General features: G+C 46.2%; 1 protein-coding gene across 4 annotated transcripts in view; it reads right to left on the reverse strand.

Annotated features, from left to right (window-relative positions):
• LOC121440679 (E3 ubiquitin-protein ligase NEDD4-like) overlaps positions 1 to 12,485 on the reverse strand; it is a 323,668-nt gene that overhangs the window by 188,127 nt on the left and 123,056 nt on the right. The window contains exon 1 of one of the 4 annotated variants that reach the window (XM_041641481.1): positions 2,797 to 2,959. The exons of the other annotated variants lie outside the window; for them this stretch is intronic. The gene's annotated coding sequence lies outside the window, so the exon portion shown is untranslated. Of the gene's footprint in view, positions 1 to 2,796; positions 2,960 to 12,485 lie in introns of those variants that run through there. 4 annotated transcript variants of the gene reach the window in all.

A 12,485-nucleotide genomic window follows, 5' to 3' on the forward strand; every position in this document is an offset into this window, starting at 1 on the left:
ATCCCATGATTCTAGAATAAACATCAGAGTCCCAGACAGCAACCAATCCAGCCTGTGTTAGGCAGAGCTTGACCTGGGAAAGAGACCAAAACGGCTCATGACTGACCCACACACACCCTGCCTCAGAGGACCACACAGCCCAAGGATCATTTTGCCACCCACAATTAATGCTGGCCCCATTCTCTAAACCACAATTACAGGTAGGGAAAAGGGAACGATGCCCTTGGACAGGATGCATAAAATAAAGGCCTTATGTAAATGCCCTCAGCTTTGACATCTGCCGTTCTGCTATGCTAGAGAGAAGAGGTTGGAGAACAGTATTTCCACCAGGAACTGTGATGACCACGCTCCTGAGACAAACCTGAGAGACTGCAGGTCGGGGTCTTCTGATTAAAACAAAACAAAAAACAAACAAAAATACAAAAAAAAAAAAAACCCTACCTTTAAAGGAAATCTTTCAAAAATCACAAAGGGGAAGTCTTTTCTTGTTACTAGAAAAGCTATTTTTCACCTTATTTTAGGCATGGCTGTGAACACACAGTATCGCTAGTGCTGTCAGCAGGAAACACTGCTGTGTCTTCTCCCTCACTGGACAAGTTCAAAGGCCATCAAGACCGCTCTGTCTTTTACTGAGACTCAGAGATGAGCAGAAGCAGATGGCAGCCAAGGTGTCTGAAGGAGACCTGGGCAGTCACCACATGCAAATGGGAGACACATCACCCAACACCATCATTATCTACGGCCACCCTGCCACCTCCTAGGCACCTGGGGACCTCAGCCCCCAACCCCCCCTCGAGCTACCTGAGAGTCCCCTGGCGGGCAGCTTGCAGCTGCTGTCTTCTCTAGCACCTCATCTGCTCCCCTCAGAAAAGAGCACAGAAAATTAGACCTGTCCAGTTCCCCCCAGGTGGGCATGTGGCGGGCAGGGAAGAAGTTCCCAGAGGAGGGCATGCAATTCCACTTGAACAGTCCCAACCAGACGAGAGCCATTTACACTGGAGATCATTAACCAGGTGCTCCGGCCTCTTGGCAAGAAGTGAGAGTTTGCGAGTTGAAAGAATGTTACCAAACACACAGTTTGAGTCACCACAGGAAAAGAACACATCAGTGTCCAGGCAGGAGCAGAAACAAACGAGGTCACCCTGGGCTGGGGGAAGAGGGGACACTGCTTTCTTCTGGAGCTGCCGGGGTCTATTTGCTCTTCCCGCTCCCTTATGGAGGATAAGCATCACCACACCTGCAAAGCAGCCTCAGGGCAGGCATTACACACACACACACACACACACACATACACACACACACACACACACACACACACACGTGTAAGGCGTGCGAGGATCTCCTCACCAATTTCCACATCTCAATTTCAGATGTCCTTTTTGGGGTTGCTTTGGCTCTGCAATCTCATGTTACCCACACAAAGAAGGGCGAGTCTCTATAGTTATCAAACCACGCTTCTTGCCCCACATCTAAAGTCCTGGTACCCCACGATTTGCAAGGAAAACAGAAGTCACCACGAAGCAGGCAGGGTCAGGGGTCCGGTTTCATGGTTTGGAAGATCCCTGACAAATGTTTTGTTTTCTGACGTGTTTCGAGCTCTTCCCACAAGGCTAACTTCTTCCTTCTTCCTCACCCATGAAACCACACAGAACACACACACTCATGCTGGCCTGTGTGTGGCCTGTGTGCTCCTTATTGTTTATGCGTCTCCCAAATGCATCCTTGCCCTGGTCTTCCAATCAGTATTACATTATCCCATTTTTCCTCAGATTACATATTCGCCATATAATACTTTTTGTGACTAAAGCTGTGTGTGTGTGTGTGTGTGTGTGTGTGAGAGAGAGAGAGAGAGAGAGAGAGAGAGAGAGAGAGAGAGAGAGAGAGATGAACCCCACACTGTTCCTGACATTACAAGTGAGCTCATGGAAAGACAGTTTAATCTAGGAAACTTTTTTTTCTCTACATGGCATTTACATAAGTCCTCTTTAACTCAGAAGAAGGAAAATATAAAATGTCCATTGCACTTTCTCTTAAAGGGGATAACAGTTTCTATTCTGGAGCCTGAGAAATAGGAGCAAAGGCAGTGAGGAAGGATGGCGTCATCACGCACCCCACTGCCCAGTTTGAGAGCTTCCTGACAGGACGCCTATATCCATATAAGAGCAAAACGCTAAAAATCTGTGAACCCCTCTTGAAAGCTAAAGCTAGGAGCTACATCATTTGTCCTCTAGCATTTCCTGTAAAGGTCTAAAACAAGTCATGGCCTAAGAAGTCAATCTCCAGGACCAAGAGGGTCACCTGTGCCATGGTAACCCAGAGGAACGAACTGGCTCTGCTTTAAACTGAAACCAAGACATAATGAAAAGATCTGTCCTTACTTCAACCTGGAACGTTGTACCAAATTTCTGAACTCTGTGTGATAGATCCTTTCCCCGTGCCTATTTCTGACATTTCAGGAAAGCAGCAATGGCAAATGCAGTCATTTATCCATGGGGAGAGCACCGGAGAATCATCTACATAATCTCATTTTCAGTGCCATGCACTGGAGAGAAGCTTCAGGCAAAATGACAGAGGTTAAGCACACAAGGAACGATTTTTTTTTTTACAGTATACTTTCTGATACAGGTATCAAGTCATGCTAAAAATATCCAACGAGCACTTAGAAAGAGAGAGAAAGAAGGAGTAAGTTCAAAGACTCCTCTAAATTCTAGCACAGGGAGGTTAAAGCTCACGGATCCACAACAGGAGAGCATCCTGCACAGACCACGAAGGGGACAGAGCCCTTGCCACACTTACCAGATTCTAGGCAGGAAAACCTCCGTCAAAGGGGAGAGGAAGAGCAAGGCTGGTCTAGATGCAGATGGTTGGTCTGTTTCCCCTAACAACAGCAAGAATGGAAGAGGAATCCTGATCTCTCCAGCTCCCCACAGGCAATCAACAGCCTGGAGCGGGCGGAGCAAGGTGCTGGGCGGGGGAGGGCTCTGCAGCTACTGCCCAGGTAGGGCTGCACGTAGCTTTTTCAGCAGGCAGGGCTCCCTGAAGCTGGGCTGAGCTAGCTGTGCTGAAAGCTGTCTGGGCTGGAAGCTGCAGCTGATGCCTGCCTGTCTCCAACCAGGAGTGAATTCAAATGTGGGGAATACGGAAACAGCTCATCTCAGGAGCCGCCCAGCCAATGACTACAGGCGGAACTTGGTGGATTCCAGTGACAGAGAGAACAACTCAAGCCCTTTCTATAATGCTGCCCTGCAGCCAAACTGCACCTTGAAAGTTGAGAGCCAAGTTTCAAGAAGTGGGCAGTCTGCCCCCAGGAGACCTGGAACCTCAGAGTCTCTGAGCCATTTGGAATGCTTCTTTGACAATGAATGACTCAGTGGCTAAGGGTTCAGGGCAGTGTCAGGAAGAATACATAAGGGAACAAGGATACCCTTCCAGAGAGTTTCCTAAATGTCCACACCGTTAGGAAGAATCATAAGGGAACAAGAACACCCCTACAGACATTCTCATCATCCCCCTATAGGTGAAACAAGCCTCCATTCTTCTCAGCTAAAACTAGCTGCCTTCTGAGCTTAAGGGACACGGAGCACCTTTCTGAACCACTCTGATCCTTGGCAAAAGAAGCCCTGAGCCCTTTTTCCTTCCTGCAGTGAGAATCAGTGAGATGCTGGCTTTCTTGAGAACATCACTCTGCCATCACATCTGACCGCTCTACATTCCCCCACCCTTCAGCTCTGAGCTGCTGTCTTCAATCAGCCCTGGCTACTTCCTTCCCTTTCCCTCAGCGCGGAGACTGCAGGTGCAAGGCGCTGGCTCCATCCCCAGCACTGCTAACTAAACAAATCTATAGCCCGGCACACATTTATTAACACAAGATGTTTCTCTTCTCACCTACAGGTCGGGGACAGCACATTTAAATTCAGTTTTGAATCCATTGGTCAAAGAGAGAGTGCCCATGACCCCTCAGACTCAACCCTGCCTGGATGCCAAGAAACCGTCCAGGGTGGGGCAGGGGGCTCTGCCCAAGGCTCAGTGTAAATTCCCACTTCAAAGCCAGGAACAGGATCTGCTTTAAGGGGCAAGAATGCAGAGAGGGGAGCTGACAGCAGAGCCAGAGGGCTGTCCCTTTAAGAGGCAGTTGATGGTACCACTCTTTAAGGATGAGAACGAGGCCCTTAAGAGGATGCTTGGTCCCACCTGGGCCGAGAGACTGCCATCCCCATCTGCTGGTGGCCCTGGCACACTGCAATCATGGAATTCCTGCTTTGTCACAAACACTCTCTGACAGCCAGTTTGGCAGCACAAGGACAACCTTTGTTCTTTCCCATCAGATTTTATTTCCAATCTTTCCCCCCCACATTTAAAAAAAATTCTTTTTTTTATAACATCTAACATCTGGGAATGTGGTTATAAAACTAAAATTCTCAGGGCACACGGAGAAGAAAGAAGTGAGGGTCAGTGTGCCCCACACATAGAACAGAAAGAGCCAGCCATAACACTGCTGAAAGAAAAAAAGGCACCTCCAAGACACTGAAGAAGGAAGCTGAAGATTCTGAAAATACCACAGGAGGGAGCACCTTGGGACCGTACCCCAACACACACACACACACACACACACACACACACACACACACTCTCTCTCTCTCTCTCTCTCTCTCTCTCTCTCTCTCTCTGTGTGTGTGTGTGTGTGTGTAAGACAGTGATTCTTACCCTTCCTAATGCTGCGATTCTTTAATATACTTCCTACTTCATAACAGTAATTTTGCTACTGTTGTGAACCGCAATGTAAATACCTGACAGACGACCCCATTTGGGGTCTCGACCCACAGGTTGAGAAGCACTGGTGTGAGAGGTTCAGGGGTTCCTGTAAGTTGTTCTGTACAACTGCAGAACATTTAAAGCCATGTTCCTAACCAGTCTCCCAAGCGTCTATTCATCTACCTGGGCTCGTCTACGATCAGCAAGCTATAAACTATGAATACCAATCTTAGGAGGGAGATTACCAGAAGTTAGGACTGCGGAGAAAGATGAGCTTAGAAAATTCATATTTAAGAGATGGCCCTGAGCTATGTCTCTTAAACAACATTGTGATTTATAAGAGAGTAAGGGGGGAGGACACGATAAAGGAAGGAACCCTAAACAGCTGCCAGAAGGCCTGGGAGACTGGCAGCTGTGCAGGCATGATGTGTACACGGAGCAGCCCGTGTCTGGAGTGTAACGGAAGAGGGATGTGCTCAGGGAGGAAGACAGGAACTGTCACAGCGTCACACAGTGTAAAAGGTCCTGTTTGTAGCCATATCACCCCAGTGTGTTGTTTGTCTATTACTGCAACAACAGCACTGGGAATCTCATTTATAATAAGCATAATTTGATACTACAATAGTCGAGAGGTAAAGTTCAGTAGCTCTGACTACCAATCGGAGTATATGTGTCAAGTATCCCCTAGAAACAGCTCATTTGTAGAACGGCTTTGATCAGGAAGCCCGGGTCAGTAGTGGTCTCCATCACTGCAGGAAAATGCTTCTCTGATGGGGGGGGGGCTACCCCTGTTAAGGGCAGGTATTAATATAGTTAAATTCTTTCCCAAATCTACATGCTCCCGTAGGTCCCATGCCCTCACCGGCTGGCTAGGTTTACAGTACCAGGCATGAACTCCCTCCTATTGAGTGAGCCTTACATCCAATTAGGCAGCTGTTGGCTAGCCCCAGGATATACGCGCTACTATTGCACTTTGGGATATTGTGCCATTCTGGCTACCGTTGTGGCTCAGCGGGGTCACAGCTGGGCAGGATTACGGGTTACTTTCTTCCCTAGCATCCTGCATCTTGCACAGCACCTTCCAGTACGATGAACGCTGACCCTCAGAGAGGAGGCCATTGGGTCTGATCCAGTTCAATTCCTCTAAATCACTATATTTATCTGTGTCTATGTATATGTTTGTGTAATAATAATAATCAGAGGAAATGAAGCCCCGAGCTTAAGAGGAGGCATGAAAGACACAAGAGGAGTGGGAGCGAAGATGAGGCTGATGTAAATACAGAATACACACAGACAAATTCTAAAAGGGAAAGATTTAAAAAAGGGTAGATGAAGAAGAAAAAAGAAATACAGTTCAGCTGGATGAGGTGGTGCACACCCATACTCTTAGTTAAGAGGATGAGTAATCAGTGTTGATAGCTTGAGGCAGGTGGGCTGGGCTACACAAGTTACCACTGAAAGAATGAAAACCCCGGATACCGGCCCCTCTCCCATGTCTATATTCTCATAGCTTTGCTTTCGTAGGGGTCTCTATGTTTTCAAAAGCTTGCAACCCACCACAAGTTTACCTTCAAGGCCAGACCCTATCTCAAAGAACAAAACAAAAAAACAAAACAAACACGTTTTAATCCATAAAAAAAAAAAAAGGGAGCAGGAGAGGCAGGGGATCATTAGGGTTAGTTCTCAGAACTCCTATTTTCTAGCTTATCAGGTTGATGCTTTATGGTAGCCATTTGACAGGCTAGCACTCACCCCAGGGGTGTCTGCTGGATGGCCTTGACTCGTTTTTCCGTCTCCATGGTGCTGTTGCTTTCTACCTAACCAAGCTGAGGCACCATTGCTTTCTGTTCCATTAGCTGGTGGTGATGGAGCCCAGGAGGACCTGCCTCTCTCTTCTGGCCGAGTTTAGCAGCTCCGCCCCTATTCATGCTGACTGACACTTTGTGAAGAACTGAAGATGAAGAACATAGATTCAGCTCTTTGTCCAGTTGCATTCAGCTTGGCCCAGGAACATAGATCCTAGATATCCACGTGTCTTTGCTGTCATCTTTTCAAGGAATTTTCTATGTACCAACTCAGAGGCATGTCCAATATTTTGACATCAGAACACAACACTGTCATCTATAGAGTAAAATACTCCAGATCCTCTACCGAATGCATTCTAGAGAACCATGCCTAGAGCCGTTCCCCACCCCAATCTTACGATGTTTTGGGTCAGTTTATGATTTTGTCTTAGGCTGCATCCATAGTCGCCCAGGGCACACGGCAGTATATCCTTTCTGTTGGCTTCATTGCTGGTTGTTTTGGTGAGTGTGTTGTCATGCTTTGGCCTAACGTTGCAGCCTGGGTCAACAGATTATTTGTGATCCTGAACAGTGGGTTTCAGTATTCCTCTATGTTATGGTGACATCACTCTTTCAGTTCCAGGACTCAGGAGCCCAGGCTTGAAAAGCTAACTCAAATCAAACGCTATCCCAGCCCAGCAACCACTGGCGGGCTCCTTCCATTTGTTTATGAGCCGCTCCACTGCTGGGAATCTCCCAGATGAATCCTTGTCAGAGCTTGCTTCTCTCTGCCCGCTCTCAGGGGACTCTCTGAGGTCTCAACAACTGTCATGATCTATGCTATAACATCACTGAACATTCTGAACACATCCAGTTCGAGCTTTGTGACTGGGCCATCAGGCACACATTTCACAAATAAAGTTTGGAGCCGCTATGCAAAACAGCACTAAAGTTGTTCTCGGTAATTTGCTAATTATACTGGAGTCAGCTTTCAGACAGTCTAGTCCAGGGAACTTAGCCATGAAATCCCAATAAACACAGTTTCTGAATTCTGAAATCGCAGCCACCGAGGCCAGAGCCCTGGAGCTCAGAGTTTGAACACAATTCTTAACACATTCATTACTTTGTTCCCTGTGATAAGAAGTAGGCTTCGAATGTAGAAGCAAAGATGAGTGTCAAAGTCATTACCGCCTCTTTTGTAGACGCCCAAAGGCAGGGGATGGGCAAAGACACTATCAATTCATTCAGAGGTCCGTTGGAGTCATCAGCTCTATGTTCCAAATTGCTCTTGAACACAGAGTATGAGATCTCAATTGTGAAGTGCAAAACCTCCTATGCGTAGAATCAGAGGTTCTCACCCAAATGGATAACTTCATTTCCTAAAACTAAAACAACCCTTTCTGATTCCAATGAAAGCAATGCAGATTTGTTTCTTGGCTCTTTGGTTGGATCCAGTACAGTGCTACAAACTCTTCACAAGAAAACTGTCATACATATAGACACTTGACTATTTGAACGAAAGGGGCTGGGAAAAGGGCTCCGTGGTTAACTGTTTATACTGCTCTTGCAAAGGTCCTGAGTTTGGTTTCCACACCCACATTAGGAGGTGTGGTCCAACATCCTCTTCTGGCCTCAACAACCTCACGCAAGTATACACACCCACACATACACATACACTTCCACATATTTAAAGGTAAATCTCTCTCTCTCTATCTCTCTCTCTCTCTCTCTCTCTCTCCCTCCCTCTCTTTCTCTTTCTCTGTGTTTGTGAAAGCTAAATACCCAGAAGCCCCTTATTCTCTGTCATCAGTGTGTAGACACTCAGATCTACATTTCTGTACCATGTTTTTCCTACTCACTTGCAGTTGGCTTCTGACTCTATGCTACAGAATGATTCCAAATCATTAAACAGTTCTTAACACCACTTAAAATAATCCACTGTTAGTTGATTGAGAATTTTGTGCAATGAGTTCCCAATCATATTCACTTTTTCTCCTCCAACTCAGCTCCCTATCCCTTTCCCACCCAACTTTGTGTCTTTTGCTTTATCCTCCCTTCTAGGGCAATTTGTGCTACCCAAATATGCTTGGAATTGTGGCCATATCTGGAATATGGTCATTTATTGGGGCTACGCTTTCAGAGAACACGGACTCTCCTTTCAGCACCTAACAGCAGCCAATAGCTCCTCAGCTAGGAGTGAGCTTTATACCCAGCTCCCCCCTGCATGCTGGGATTTGGTCTGGCTTGTGCTTGTGCATGTGTCTCGTACATGGTGTCATAGCCACCATAAGTTCCTATGTGTAGCTGCCCCATGATGCTCAAAAGCTAATGTTTTCTTGTAGTCGTTCAGCCCTTGTAATTCTTACACTCTTTCTGTCCCCTTTTCTGCAGTGACCCCTGAGTCTTTGAAGGTAGGTGTAAAGTATATATGTTCCCTTGGACTAAATAATGTCATTTTAGTATCTTTATCCTCGTCTATAGTTTTTTTTCATAATTAGATACCCTTGGATCTTCTGATGGCCTCCATAAGCCATGATTTAAGTGACTGTTCTCTACTGTATTGAGGGGCTGGAGTCTTTAGGAAGTTGGGGTCCACATGGCACAAGCAGCTCACTAGAGATGGATGTCTGAAGCTCATGTTCCAGCCCTCGTTCTGGCCAGCTGGCTTTCTTGTCAGTATTTTGCTTCGTACCCTTTCCACTGTTTTCTAGTCGTGAACGCTGGCTGAGTATCAGTTAGGTCCACGCACAGGATGAAGGAGTGATGTGGATGGACTCCAGACTTACTCAGAAAATTTCAGGCTGGGAACCCAATTCTAAACATGAAATTCACTTATGTTTCGCACACACCTCGTGCACACAGCCTGCAGAACATTTCACACAACTATCTTCAGTGGGCCTGTGTTTTGACTACTGCCTGTTACATGATTAGCTAGATAACTTTATGCCTGTGGCATTATATCAGCACCTCAGATTTGGCCCATGGAACATTTCATATGTTTAAGATTAGGGAGGAATGCTCAAACTGAATCTCCTCACTGACCCCACAAAGCCACCATTCAAAAAGATGTTTTGCCCAAAAGAATAATTAGCTTAGTTTTATTAAAGTGAATTTGAGAGGATTCTATAAAATATTTCACCAACTTAAGTTTAATTGAAACTGTTATAATTTTATTCAATGAAAGAATAAAAGAGACTTGATTTTGTTGTAGTAGTAGTTGTTGTTGTTTACCCAATATGAAGGATATAAAGGCTGAAGAAAGGATACGTGGGAAATGGACCAAAGATGAATTAGTTCAGGTCACTGTGGCTGGGATGAAACACAACGACCAAAAGCAACTTAGGAAGGAAAGAGTTATTTGACTTACTCTCCTGCATCCACAGTCTATTATAGACGGAAGTCAGGACAGGAACTCAAGCTGGGTGAGAGCCTAGAGACAGGTGTTGATGCAGCGGTCACAGAAGGGTGCTGCTTTCTGGCTTGCTCCTCGTGGTCTGTCTGCTTAGCCTGCTTTGTATGGAACCCAGGACCACCAGCCCAGGCTGGGCCCGTCAATCAGTAATTACGAGAATGCTTTTCAGGCTTGCCTACAGCCCAATCTTATGGGTCCATTTCCCTACCCGGGGCTCCCTCTTTTCAGATGACGCTAGCCTGTGTCAAGCTGACTTATGATTAGCCAGCAGAGGAGACATGTACGGTACGTGGTGTTTCTGATGGTGACTGAATCAGAGGTGCCTTTCACTCTTGCGCTTATTACTTCCTTTAAAGTCACAGGACTGTGGTTAGTTACAACCTAGGGGTGCATATAAAAGAAAGAGCCATGCTGCTGACCAAAGAAAGAACTCCAGCCTGACCAGGAAATAGTCAAGGCTCCATGTCAACACCTCAATCCTGTTTTATGGAGTTTGTTATTGAACTTGATAGCGTCAACTTGATAGCTCTTTATGCTACTAACCCTCAAATGTGTTCTCATCTCGGACAGCCACTTGGAGAGGCAAGAGTTCAAAGAGCCTAGAGAATTAGTTAAATGCAAGTTAAAATCAAGTCTTAAGTCAGACCAAAATATAATTTGGCTCACTTAACTGTGGCACCGTTTGGAAGAGATTTTCTACCCCTCTTGTATTGTTTCCACTTCTGTGGTGTAAAGGTTATTACCTGTGGTTTGGAGTTTGGTCAGAATGAGGGAAGAAAAGGCTCCAGTGCATTCCAGGGCTGTAGAGTTCAAGGTGTGAGCTAGCCAGACAGTGCTGAACTTTAAAGACAAAAGAGCCTGCAGTCTTTCAAACAGCAGGCTTAGAGCAGAGAGAGAAAGGCAGCAAAAAAAATCTGATGTGGGCTTTATGGAGTCTAAAAATAGGCATCTGCTGCAGAGTGGCTGCTTTGGGGAATGATTTTCAAGATTCCCAGGAGGTGTCAGCTGCTTACTGTATATCAGAGAAGGATAAAGGTTTCCTGGGTTGTCTGGGAGGACTGGAAATGCAGAGAGGGAGCCCTGGGAAAGTGAAAGAAGCAAGAAGCACCTTTTGTTCCCAGTCCTCCCGCTGGACAAAGGGCACTGCGGGAGAAGGTCAAGGCTCAGCTCTGATTTGAGAAAGCAGTATGAATAGGAGTCAGAAAGTTACCTTGCGCTTGTGCCCCAATGTAGCAGACTGGTAGAAGAAGTACCAGGCATGCAAGGGACTTCGGTAGAAAGACCTGCATTCGTCCACTTGCATTCGGCACCCCTTGGGAATAATACCCGAGGCTGACTTCAGTCCTTCACAAGCAAGGGCACACATGTGTATGTTCCCTACACACACGGGAACACACACACACTGCCCCTTCACACACACAATACCTTAAGGTTGGTAGATATGAGCTTTAGAGTTTGCCCTGTGGAAAAGGAATTGGCTCTTATGAAAACTGGTTCCAGCAGCTTGATGGGGCAGGTGAGCCTAATTCAAGACATCCTTGTTGCAGCCCTTGGTCACCGCTGTCTTGTCTCAATGAAGACGTTCCTCACTTTGGGAACATGTGTCCCTGGGCAGTCACACATTTGCACTGTCCTCCTACCGATAGAGACCGGCCAGGCTGTCCACCCCTACTGCTAACCACCATGTGAACACATACTCAGTGTTCCCTCTCTGGGAGACAAGGAGGCCATGGCAAGAGAAGGGTCAGAGGGGCTTGCAAATCTTACCTATTTGTACCCTAAGCTCAACACTTCATGAAAAATTTTCTTTTTCTAGACTGCTTCTTCTGGCCTGGCATGTATCTAACAGGCTCTGGGGTGAGTGGCAACGTCACCAGTGTGTCCTGACTCCACTTCACATTCAGAAGCACCCAAGCAGGCTGCTGGTGGGAAGACGGCTGAATGGTCTCGGAACTATAAGATACTACTATTTTGGAGTGCAGCGATTTCTGATGGGACAGTGGCAGATCCCACCAGGACCCCTCCTGAGTCCCCTAACAATATCCCTAACCAACTTCACCTCATTTGGGTAATTGTTTCTTTCGTAACTATTTTTTCCATAACTCCTTTGACTCCAAAAGTTAAAATGAATAATATAAAGATAGAAGATCTATGCTAAATAACCAAAAATGATTCAAAACAGTGTATCTCTCTGAAAATTTTTAGTTTTCCCTTTTGCAAAGCTATCGTGAATCAAATTAAAGCCAGACTAAACCAAGAGTGCAAACGTGATCTGAAAAGATGCCCACAGGTATAGGAAAGAGTAAAATGTAGAAGCAGTCACGGGAGTATAGGACAGGGCTCAAAAGGGAACGTCTAATCAGGCATGCACGATCCCCAGAAAGCACCATCCCAAGTGCAAAGCTGAGCTCAGAACAGGAGATAGTGTTTCCACCCAGCCAGAAGCACAATGAAGGATTATTAACTCCTAGCTAAAAACAAGTGCTGTAGATACCAATTTAAACGCCACCTCCAGGCAACCACTGGCACTCAGGCAA

This window comes from Microtus oregoni, unplaced genomic scaffold (assembly GCF_018167655.1).
Source record: "Microtus oregoni isolate MIOR12 unplaced genomic scaffold, Mior012 000069F_ref0000032, whole genome shotgun sequence".
NCBI lineage: Eukaryota > Metazoa > Chordata > Mammalia > Rodentia > Cricetidae > Microtus > Microtus oregoni.